Here is a 12,464-nt window from a genome sequence, read left to right on the forward strand (position 1 = left end):
TGTTTACTGAGGAGCTACATGCATTGCTAGAAATAAAATGAGTAAGATAAACTCCCTGCCCTTATGGGGCTTATATCCTAGTAAGAAGAGAAACAGATAACTATAAGCAGATAAACCAAAGAATATATAATATAAAATCAGGTTAATCACTTATATCACTTATATGTGGAATCTAAAAAAAAAGACAAATGAACTCATCTACAAAACAGAAACAGACTCACAGACACAGAAAACAAACTTACAGCTACCAAGGGGGGAAGGGGGTGGGAAAAGATAAATTGGGAGTTCAAGATCTGCAGATACTAACTACTATATATAAAACAGATAAACAATGTGTTTATACTGTATAGTACAGGGAACTATATTCAGTATCTTGTAGTAAACTATAATGAAAAAGGATATGAAAACAAATATATGTATGTATGTGTATGACTGAACTATTATGCTGTACACCAGAAACTGACACAACATTGTAAACTGACTATACTTCAATAAAAAAAAATATATATATATACAAGATCAGGTTAAGCGTAATGAAGAAAAAACAAAATATGGTAAGGGGGCAGAGAGTGATAGCATGCTATGAACAAAAGCATTTCAAAATAAAACAAATGCAAAAGTGTGCATTTTAAAAATGATTTTTAAGCAACAATTTAAAAATTACTTCTTAAATTTTATTATAATTTCTTTATATTAATAATATATTGGGAATGTAAGATGCAGGAATTATAATAAAGTCATTAAAGCTTTTTAGGGTTACTTAAATAAATTGATAAAAAAAAGAAATGATGGGTAAAATTAACACATTTTCTTTGGAAAATCAAAAATAATCAAAAAGAATTTTTGCTAGATTTTATTCAGTAAAATTTGATGGGAAATTCAGTGAGCTCTTTCTAAAAGTCTTCTTAGCTTATTGTACTTTTGGCTTCTGTAGAGTTAGAGATCAGCTAAAAGCTGGAAAAGACTTGGTTTCCACAAATGAAACCAAATGGAAATGGCTGTAGACGCATATTATCTTCCCACAGACCTTCTGAGAGAGGCAGTGGAGTTAGGTTTTATTTAATGCAGATGTACTGTCATTAATATTCCGTCTGAAGATGTATTTGACAGTGACTTTACAAACACATATACACAGATGTGTAACGTTAATATATTTAACCCAGCTGACCACAGAACCCTTGTGTTGCCTTTAGAAATGGCAGAAATACTGAGGAAATTCATGGCTAGTCCTTCCATAGTAAAAATCTCCATTGCTCTTTTGGCCACAGAAGAAGGACTTGCAAGCACATTTGTCTGCAATTTCAGACAGTAGAGTGTGCTCTCCTATTATTATTGCACAGTCTGAAATATGACAAAATATTTCACCTTTTCACGCCATGCCAGTTGGGAAAAAGGTTTTTTAATGGGAAAACCACTGCTTAAGTCATTGCCAAAAGTGATGCAAATAAACCCTACAGGACTCCAGGGTGATTTGAACTTCTAGTTCCTAAAGTAAATGGCAATAGAACTGACCCTAGTTATTCCTTTATCAATTAATCTCAGGGAAGGATTTTCTTTTTTAATCATGACAAGGAATATATGTTTTTAGAATCCATGATGTACTTTTTAAGAATGTCCTCAATTGTAGTCAACCTTTTCCCTCTAAAAGAAGATACTTTTTTAAAAGAAACAATAAAAAAAACTTTGGAAGCTGATTTTGCGAGAGGATGAATGATCAAGTTGGGTCATTTTTTTCTTTTATAAAAACCATAAGAACTTATAAAATAAAGTGGTTGACTTCCTAGAGCAGCTGGGGCTGCTATTACTGGAAAAGAGCCCCTGAAATATTTGAACCCATGTGAGCATTATTGGAAGAGTCCCTGAGGGGAACCTTTAAAAGACAACATTCAGTGGAGTGCAGACATTTCCATATACAACACAATCACACCTCAAGTAAAAAGGATAACATGCAATAAAGTATATCTAGCATGGCACCACAGAGGAAAACGTGAGAATGGAGGCAGTATTCCTGACCATAGCGTCAAGAAAAGCATCATGGCCAAGATGGCTTACATTTTGCTTTTGAAGAGTATGTAAGATTTAGATGTATAGAAAAGGAAGTGTATTCCATCCCATGGATGGAAAAAGAAGCAGAGAAATGCAAAGGAGACTTGTGAGATAGGAGTAGGTCAATCTGATTGAAGTCATGTTTTCATATAGTGAAGAAGCAGGCAATAGGTGTCATCAGGAATATCGGGTTAAATTTGCACTTGAGTGCCAAGCTCTCAAGGAATTCTGATTTATATTATGATCAGTGGAGAGTCACTGAAGGTTTCTGAGTAGAATCACAGTGCAGAGAAAGCAGGATATTATGAAGATTCATCTGTGGTGGAATGGATTGGAGAGAGGCGGCAACTGCAGAGAGGGAGGCCAGGCGTGGGCTCTAATGGCAAAAGAGATGTGATGTGATAAAATTTCCGTTGTGATGGCTATCATGTGCTGTTGAGTGGGAAAACATGATGAAAGTATACATTTCTCACCCCTAAAATGTCAGAACATTCAACTAAAGCAAATATGTGTATATGAATAATGTATCAGGAAAGATACAATAGTTCAATAAATTTTCCTACAACTTATTTATAGTGGGGAAAGATTAATTCTGTTGTCAGGCAATTATAGCAAAGATGCTCCAAATATTCTTTGTTAAAAAACATGAAAAATTTCATGTTTCAATTTATTACTGAAAATCATTTTTAATCAGATACAGAAGATGGTTTCTTAACCAGTACTTATTAACAGTTGCAAGGCATCATGCTCAAAGTTGTGAAGGAGAAAAGGGAATTGTAAGTAGACGCTGCCTTTAGGGAATAGACTATCTAGACGGGGGGATGACCTACACTGGATAAGGAGAATGCAAGGGCAAAGGTGCTAAGTTATAGCTGGATATAAAATGATAACAAGGAGGAGAGAGCATATGCAGCTATTTAGGGAAGACTTCTTAGGGAAATGGCATTTGAGCTTGGCCTGGAACAATGTATGAGATTGGTCATGAAGGTCTAGAGAGGAAAAATATTGCTATGCATTCATTATTCTTTTTATTTAGTGTTTCATGAAAGATGCAAAAATTTAGGAAATATTTTGGCAGGGAAAAAACTTTTTGGCTATACTAATATGTCACTGTATTTCATTACACTGGGAATACTGCTTTAGGATAAACATTTTAGTAAATTTTTAGTATAGTTTGTAGTGCTAAGAGAAGGAATTAAAGGTGTTTATAAAAAAAAAAAAAGGAAAAGGAAATAATACATCTCCTAAAGTGGTAACAAAGCATAGAGGTTAAAAACATGAACTCTAGGAACAAACTACCTGGCTTGAAATCCTAGCTCCAACCCTTATCAGCTATTCAGTAGGTGAATGATGGGACTTCTTGAGTGTGTCTTAGTTTCCCTATCTGTAAAAAGGGGGGCTAGAGTAGTGTTTACCTTGCAAATTGTTGTGAGATTACATTATACACATATATACACAGATAGGGGACTGGAATTTGATTTCACCCTACTTAAAATCTAATAAATTACACTGTTATTGTTTCATGGATGTTGGCAAAAGCGTAACAGTTGTGGGTCAGAGACAAAGGACTTCACTATTAATGGTCAGCAAGCAGCATGCCTATCGGGTTTGCATCAGTTCTCTTGCCCTCCAAGTCCTTGGGGGGGTGACGCAGAGGATCCAGATAGATGTTATGCTTACAGTCGGCTTGTGTTGTAGCCAGGGATCTGTAAGCTTGGGGAATCCACCTCTTTCATAGCAGCCAGTAAGTCAATCTGCTCTTGCTCCTAATGGGAGACATTATCTCATTCCTCAGAGTTACTTGTTGCAAATACAGTCCTGAGCGATGACATGAGTAAAGGGCTATTAAGTACTTGCATTATTGCCATGCTTAGCAAGACATACACGAGCATGAGAAACTCATGAAGGATTGTCTCTTTCAACTATTTAAAGCACTAAAAAACAGTGCTATGCACATATTAAGGACTCTTAATGAATATACACTATTATCTTTACTGTGGGATAGTCTATTATATGTTCTAAAATGCAGTTGTTTGAAAGCACAACTATTATGAAATAATCAAACTTCAATTTAATTGAAGGCTTGAGTTTCACAATACTTAGTATATATTCAGGTAAAAAGTATTACACAGAAATGTGTTTTATATTAACAGATCTCTCTCAGAGGTATACTTGGAGAAATTTGAAATTTTGTTTCTGACCGGTAGCACTTAACTGCTTTGAGTCCATTGATCTTTTTGACAAATTTTAAACACTCAGTCAACATTTTATTAATTAACCCAAAGTATAACAATTAGAATTTTAAAATGATCTAATTAATGTTGTGATAGCTTTCGGTGAGGGAGCTACAGGCTGTTACCACCATTTATGCACAGCAAATTACCTTTGGAGTCTTTTTCCTTTGATTATTATGTTGTTTAGGACTTTAGATTTTTGGACTATTTCACAAATGCTTGCACATATGTACATATGGAAAATCATCTGGAAAAAACGAAAATTTGTTTTTACTAGAATAGAACAAAGACGTATTCCAACAAATATTTGGAAAGAAAAGGAAAGTCAGGGACTACTTAGGAAGGAAGACAGGGAAAAAAATAACAAGTATATGTAATATTGGTAAAGAAATAATTTTGGAATGTTGAGTGCTTTAGACATTAAATTCCAGCAAGGGATGATATAAGGGAGATTACTGACAGAAAAGACAACCAAAGTTAAAAGCTGTAACAAAAAAGGCTATTAAAATGCTTCTTGGGGGGACCTTTTTTTTTTTTTTTTAAAGAAAATTTGAAGACAAAAGAGAAAGCCTACTTGTACAAACTTCAATAAAAAATTGATAATATTAGCAACAAATAGAAATTCTGGGTAGATTTCATCTCAGGAAAAAAAAAAAAGAGATTGAGGAATAGGTTGAAGGAATGAACTTGACAGATCAGAAGAGACTTTTACTGCGGAGTACCTTCAACTGTGTCAGCTACGCTTTGCCTCCAGCCCGCTCTCTGGTTACAGTCCTTTCTCGTAGTTACATTTAAGTGGCTTCTATGTGGTCCATACCACACTACATTTTAAAATGACTCATTAATATCACTATTTAGAAGCCTTGTACTCCAAATCCTAAGAAACATGCCTTGATTGAGTTTAAGGCTTTTTGGCTAAGCTATAGGAGACAGACTGAGTGCAATGTTGCAGAGATTGTTTCTTTTTTAAGGGAACTGTGAGTCGGGTTTCTAAGGTTCCATTATGTAACTAAGTAAAAAAAAAAAAAACTTCCCTTATTTATCCACGTACATTTGGGAGGTGTTATGAACACCAAACCAGAGAAATGAACAAGCAAACCAAACTTGCAGTTACATCTTGTGGTTCAATGGGTTTTGCTCAGTACTTGTACTTCCAGACTTTTTTTTTAGTGCCGCTCTGTTTTCATTAGCTGAGCCATGAGTGACAAAGAACTTGCCACAGTCAATTTAAAAAAATTGTACCATGAACCAACAGGCAAAACAATGTTTTGATGGGAGGGGGCCTGCCATCGAACGTCCATTTACTAGGTACCTGGTGGCCCCTGTGTGAGATGCTTCTTACGAAGTTTATTTATTACTGGATGCATTGGACAAGATGGGGCTATACAGTTCTTAAAGTTTTCTTTGCACTCTTGGCAGGCTAGAGGATAAACAAAAGGCAAAATAGGAAACCAAAAATGTTTCTCAAATAATGAAGCTCAGACTAAATGAATTCAAAACAAAGATATTATGGGGTCTGTGTGTGTGTTATCTGTGCATGCCTGTATGAACTTTGGCCTTTGTACAACTGCCTATGCATTTCTCATGCATCTACGTCCTGTCTCATACCAGCCTCTCAGAAGACATAGTATTCTTATTCACAGCCTCTAAGGTACCTTGTGTTGTATACCTCCTTCAGGCCACAGCTGTCTAGACCAGAACTGGACTATGGACTAAATTTATGCTGATCATGTTTCTTGCCCTTTCAAGAACTGGAGTTGGGTCACTGAGAAGCTGATCGTGAGGTGATGTTAAACACATAAGCTAAGTTGACATGTTAGAGTAAGGAGCTGCATAGGTGCCACGATGAGTGAAAGAAAACCATGGCATGCAAGCCAGAATGGGTGGGGAGTTTGAAACTACAAGTAATGTTTGAAATCATGCAGAAAGGCCGGTGGGATGATGAGCTCTCATGGACTGAATGATGGAGATGAACTTCCAAACTCTGCCAGCAGTTCTTATTGGATCTCAGGAAAGTTATGTAACTTCTCTACATTTCTGTTTTGTTTTTTTTTCCTCCCAGTAAAATAAATGAGTTGAACCTGGGAATCTCTTATCGTTCCTTTATGTTGCTTATTCTGTTCTCCAATGACAAGACTGTGTGTCTCCAATATAAACTATTTCAGAAATAGTGGTCTTCCTTTGGGAACCAGAATGAACCCTTGACCTCATTCTATCTTCATTCACCCATTTGACAATTATGTATTGAGCATCTACAGCTTAAGGTAAAGTGTGGGGTTTATGGACATAATGAGAAAAACAGAAATGAATTCTGCCTTCATGGACCTTATGAATCAGACACATTAATCAAGTAATTACACAAATACTTAACTACAAGCTTCAGTAAGTGCTATAAAGGACAAGTACGGGATGGGGGACAGCAGGGCTTGGTTGCTCCGGGTTGAGATCTGAGGCAGCTTCCTTGAGGAAATAATGTGTGAGCTCAGAGAGTTGAAGGATAAGTAAATAAAGATTAGGAAGGAGAACATTCATGGCACAAGGAACTCCTTAACAGTCATCATCAGAAAATATATCTCACTTGGAAACTTTTACTGCATTCTATTTTATTTTAGTCTGGCACACAGAAACCCACAGCTGACGGGAAATATTTTGTCATGCCATAGCCCCCAAGTTATGCATGACAGAGACTATATCTATGTGGAGGCACAAACTAAAATATTTTGGTGAAAACTTTTTCCTGAAACCCATTAAACCCATGAGGAGAACAATAGCAGTAACAGAAAGTTTTACTAGTGCAAATGAGTAGTGATTTTTTTTTTTTGAGTGTAGATGGATTCTTTACCACTTTAAAAAGATTTATTCAGAGAGGAATGAAACTAGACCACTGTCTTACACCATACACAAAAATTAACTCATAATGTATTAAAGGCTTTAATGTAAGACCTGATGACATAAAGCTCCTAGAATAAAAAACATTGATGGTGAGCTACTACGTTAGTCATGGTGATGAATTCCGGACCTGAATCCAAAAACAAAGGTAACAAACCAAAAATAAACAAGTGGGACTACATCAAGCTAAAATGCTTCTGCACCACAAAGAAAACTATCAATAAAATACAAAGACAACTTACTGAATGGGAGAAAATATTTGTCAGTCATATATCTGATAAAGGGTTAACAGCCAAAATACAGAAGGAACTCATATAACTCAACAACAACAAAAAAATCCACAAACAACCTGACTGAAAAACGAACAGAGGATCAGAATACATGTTTTTACAAAGAAGACATACAGATGGCCAACAGGCATAGGAAAAGATGTTTGTGGCATCATTTATCATTAGGGAAATACAAATCAAAACCACAGTAAGATATCACATTATACCTATTAGAATGACTATTATAAAAGAGATGAGAAGCAACAAGTGTTGGTGAGGATGTGGAGAAAAGGGAACCCTTATGCAGTGTTGGTAGGAATGTAAATTGGTGCAGCCACCATAGAAAAGCATATGAAAGTTCCTCAAAAAAATTAAAAATAGAACTACGATACAATCCAGAAATTCTACTTCTTGGTATTTATCTGAAGAAAGTGAAAACAATAATTTGAAAAGATACATGCATCCCCATGTCCAATAAGCATTATTTAGAAGAGCCTAGATATGGAACCAAACTAAAAGTCCACTGATGGATGAGTAGATAAAGAAAATGTCATAAATAGATATAATGGAAAACTACTCAGCCATAAAAAAGAATGAAAATGAAATCATGCCACTGTGACAACGTGGATGGACTTTGAGGGAAGGAGGTTAGACAGAGAAAGACAAGTACCATATGATATTACTTACACGTGGAACCTAAAAACAAAACCAACAAACTAAACAAAAACAAAAACAAAATTATAGATACAGAGAACAGAATGGTGGATGCCAGAGGCACAAAGGCGTTGGGGAGTGAGAGAAACAGGTGAAGAGAGTCAAGAGGTACAAGTTTCCAGTCAGAAAATACATAAGTCATGGGGATGTAATGTACAGCATGATGAATACAGTCAGTAATATTGCAGAGCATACTTAAAAGCTGCCAAGAGAGTCAATATTAAAAGTTAATTTTGTGTGGTAACAGATGGTAAGACTTATTGTAGAGCTCATTTTGCTATGTATACAAATACCAAGTCACTTTGTACACCTGAAACCAATATAGTGTTATATGTCAATTATATCTCACTGTAAGAGAAAAAAAAAGATATATTCCCGACCTCTTCTTCCCACCCCATCCTCCATACCTGCCCTGGGTTTAAATTGTATAGTAGTGCTGGAATACTTTAGCTTAAAGTCTTCCTGCAAGTATTATACATTTTTATGAGCCAATTCTCTTCATGGTGAGCTGGCTTTTGGGACTATGTGAACAAGTTTCAGCCTTGAGGTACAACAGTGCTTGCAAAAGTTCAGATACCTTAGTCAAAAGAGAGAACTCTTCATTGTTTGAACATAACTGGAGATGCTAGTGCTGAAGAGTTTCTCTAATTATTTGATCCCCAAAATACAAGCCTGGGACATTATTAACACCATACCTGCTAAGTGGGTGGATGGTGGACTCATTTGTATTCATCAACAAAATTGTTATATAATTGATAAAAGCTCAGTTTAACAAAAATTATTGAGTAACTACTGTGTTCTAGGCATATTCTAAGGGCTAAAAATACATAAATTGGACATAGGAAAGGCAACAGACATCTAGTACTAATAAATATAATAAATGTTATCCATTCAAGAACAGAAGAGCACATAAACTACAGAAGTGGCGAAATTATTTTTCTGATGTGGATGGGGTAGGGGGAGGAGTAGCCAGGCTTCCCAGAATGGGTGAATGCTGAGCAGTTTGTGACTGGGAGCCCCCAGGGCAAAAAAGGAAGGGAAGTGCTCCAGGCTGGGAAGCAGCAGGTATGAGATGGTAAAACAGCATGCGGTGTGCCAGAAAGTAGTTGAGAGTTGTCAGAGCAAAAAGTGCCTGTGTGTCTGAGATGAGAGGGGTGCTGAAGGCCGAAAAGGAAGGAGATGAAGCTGAGACTAGGCAAGAAGTGTGCCAGGAGGACCCGGCATGATGGGTCAAAGAGCTTGGGCTTTGTTCTCCAGTCGAGTGGTGGGAAACTGTGGCAAAGTTGAAGCTGAGGAGTGGCTGGTCACACTAGGGATTAGCAGTATCTCTGAGGAAGGATGGCTGTCAAAATACTAGAGACTAGAAGGTAGACTGGTAGGTGAGGACTCTGGTCTTAAAATTAGGGGAGGAAAGCTATGGCCCTTGGGCCATGTCTGACCCACCACCTCTTTTTATTAGGCCCAGGAGGTAAGAAAGGTTTTTACAGATAAACATTTTCAATTGACTTGATAAACATTTTCAGTTGACTCAGCCTTGAACCTCAATCAAGCAAAAATTATTTTCCTAAAAAGAACTGCATTTTTCTCATTAGTAGACCTATATTACAGATTTTTCTCAATCATTATTATATTTTTAATTTATTCAATAAAAAATTAGAGAAATTTGTTTTGTCTTTTGTTACATACACATAGACAGTATCCTCAATTTTTCCTCTTGGCCCACAAAACCTAGAATGTTTACAATCTGGCTCTTTACAGAATGAGATGGCCAGCTCCAGATCTAAATGAGAAATACTGAGGGTAGTAAGAAAGGAGAAGAGGTGATGGGCCAGATAGTTAGGACCATCCACGTGTGAGTTCCTGTAAGAGGAGATTAATTTTCTGACTATATATTGGTTGATTTGGAAAACACATGGGTGTAACAGATATGTTTTTGCCACATAGACAAAATAGCTGTCTAAATTAATCATTCTCAATCTGTTGTATCATGAAGTTGCAAGATCAGTAATATTTTGACTTTTAAAAAGGGCTTTATATCGTTTTTATCCACTTTAAAGCAGGTAAATAGAACTCCTCTATACATCCTGGCATTTTTCACACACCTTCACGTAGCTAAGGGCATAATTTCTTACTTTTTAAAAACAGCTATTAAAAAAATACAAGTAATAGTGCTGATGGGTTTTTTAATCCCAAAAGGAGAAAAAAATATACAGTAAAAAGTGAATTTCCATTTTACTTTAATCTCTAGTCCCTCATTTGGCAGTCTTCTCTGTAGGCAATTTCTTTTGCCAGTTTTTCACACTTCATATCCATGCATATGTAACATGTATGTGGATATAGCGCCTTTTTTTACTCACACAGTAATGCATTCTACATACTGTAACATATCTTCCTCTTGCCAGTCAATATAACTTGGAGTTGGTTTCATATTCATTTCTATAGTTCTCACTAATATCTCAATAATATTCCAATGCACAGATGCTACAATAAATAACTATGTACAAACATCTATGCATGTATTACAGGGTTTCTATAAGAAAAATTTCTAGAGGTTGAATTTCAATATAGAGGATATTTGTGTTTTAAACTTACAAATATTGTCAAAATTGGCTTTCGAAGGCTGAACTTATACCACCCCAACTATATATCAGAATGTATGTTTTCTAATCTCTTTGTCAAAATAGAGTAATAGTCAACTCTTAAATCTTTGTTAGAGTGATAGATGAAAAAACAAGGCATTCCCTTGTAATGTTTCAGTATGTTTCTTAAATGATCATGAAGTTACATCTTTTCATGTATTTAAAAGCCATTTCCTTATTTTTGAATTGTCTGTTCATGTTCTTGGCTTACTCTATTGGGATCATGTTCTGTTTTAAAAATAAAACAATTCTTGAAAGTACTATGTCAAGGAAAAAAATTGATTCAAGCCAAATTTTGCAGATGGAAAAGAAAAACCCTTATTGCTCAAAGATTTCAATTACTTTACCAGAAAACAAGAATTGTTCCACTTAGCTTCGTTTTATACCACATCCTGTGAAAGAGGCACACAAATCTATGTGGTCTATAATCAATATTTTTTGTGACCTTGTCTCCCTATTGAATAACCAATTGTTGGCCCAAGGTCTAAATGAACAACTTCAGAAATACAGATCCAGGATAAAGAAAAAGTAAAGTAAAACCCTTTTTATGTAACAGAGCCTTTCCCAAGAGGACTAGAATAATAATCAGAAGAGAAGGAAAAACTAGCTAATTTTAACTCATGCAGAACAGTTGAAAATTATGCAAAAATACATTTGAAAGAATGGAATTTGGAATTGAAATATATTCACACTTATTTGAGTAAATTTTAAAATCAAGTCTTGTATTGCCTTGGAAGAAGATGCTTACCAAATAAAACACTGTTGCTTTGGCTCAAAGAGCCTGTTTTAAACGAGACAGAGGCTTAATGATCAGACTGCTTTTCTTGGGACCTGTGTTCTCTGCCTATGTATAAAATTTCATGAGATTTAACACATAGGCAAAAATCCAAAATAAAGTTTCTCAGAGGTGTGAGTTTGAGCTCAGCACCTTTGTGTTTCTTTCTGTCCGTGAGTTGTTGAAAATTACAGAGACTTAAATATGCACCTCCATAGACAGAGGACCAGTAACAGACACCCAGGAACATGAAATCACTGAACTAAATAAGCTCAAGATTCTGTGCTTATACGGGGAGGACCCTTAAGGGAAGCTCAGTCGAAGCTCTGACATATGTCCCCTCAAGGCAGTAGCCACAGTCTCCAGAAACTTTCTTCCTACAGAAAAAAGTGGCTAAATACCCTCTCAGGTATTTCTCCTGAGGGATCATGGATGTCAAACACATGTCATCACTCAAGGAGCACTGCTATAAGTCACACTAAAGCCTTGGCAACAGTGTCCTACTTCTATCAGTGATATTTAATCAGCAACCCTTAAAGATGAAAACAAAACTGGAGGAAGCCTGGGGGCATATTTATTGTGAATTTCTCTGCTAAGGCAGGCTTTGTTGTGGACAATTTTTGATGTTTTCAGTTGTGAGAAGGACTGGTTATTCTGATGTTTTCCCCATAATAGAACATTTGATATCATTAACTACATATGGAAAATTTACTGGATAATCCCTTTATGCATTTTAAAACAAAAAACATGTATCTGTTCAGACTCCTTTAATAATTTATATTTGATGCTCATGTAAAACTTGGCTTCAACACACGATTTGATTTCCTGGGCTTAATCATTGTATGTTGAGCCTAAGAAGCTAAACTTTCCCTTGGCAAATTGCTATTCCAAATGGTCC

The 12,464-nt window shown here is 35.9% G+C and overlaps 1 protein-coding gene and 1 long non-coding RNA gene across 15 annotated transcripts in view; one reads left to right on the forward strand and one right to left on the reverse strand.

Moving 5' to 3' along the window:
- The window catches only part of IGSF10 (immunoglobulin superfamily member 10), a 206,289-nt gene that overhangs the window by 122,121 nt on the left and 71,704 nt on the right, over positions 1-12,464 (reverse strand). For 13 of the 14 annotated variants that reach the window (XR_012071792.1, XR_012071801.1, XR_012071805.1 and 10 more), the window contains one exon: positions 4,430-4,527. The exons of the other annotated variant lie outside the window; for it this stretch is intronic. The gene's annotated coding sequence lies outside the window, so the exon portion shown is untranslated. The remainder of the gene's footprint in view (positions 1-4,429; positions 4,528-12,464) is intronic. 14 annotated transcript variants of the gene reach the window in all.
- LOC140695973 (uncharacterized) overlaps positions 1-12,464 on the forward strand; it is an 83,592-nt gene that overhangs the window by 24,111 nt on the left and 47,017 nt on the right. The gene's annotated exons all lie outside the window — the stretch shown is intronic.

Source organism: Vicugna pacos, chromosome 1 (assembly GCF_048564905.1).
Source record: "Vicugna pacos chromosome 1, VicPac4, whole genome shotgun sequence".
NCBI lineage: Eukaryota > Metazoa > Chordata > Mammalia > Artiodactyla > Camelidae > Vicugna > Vicugna pacos.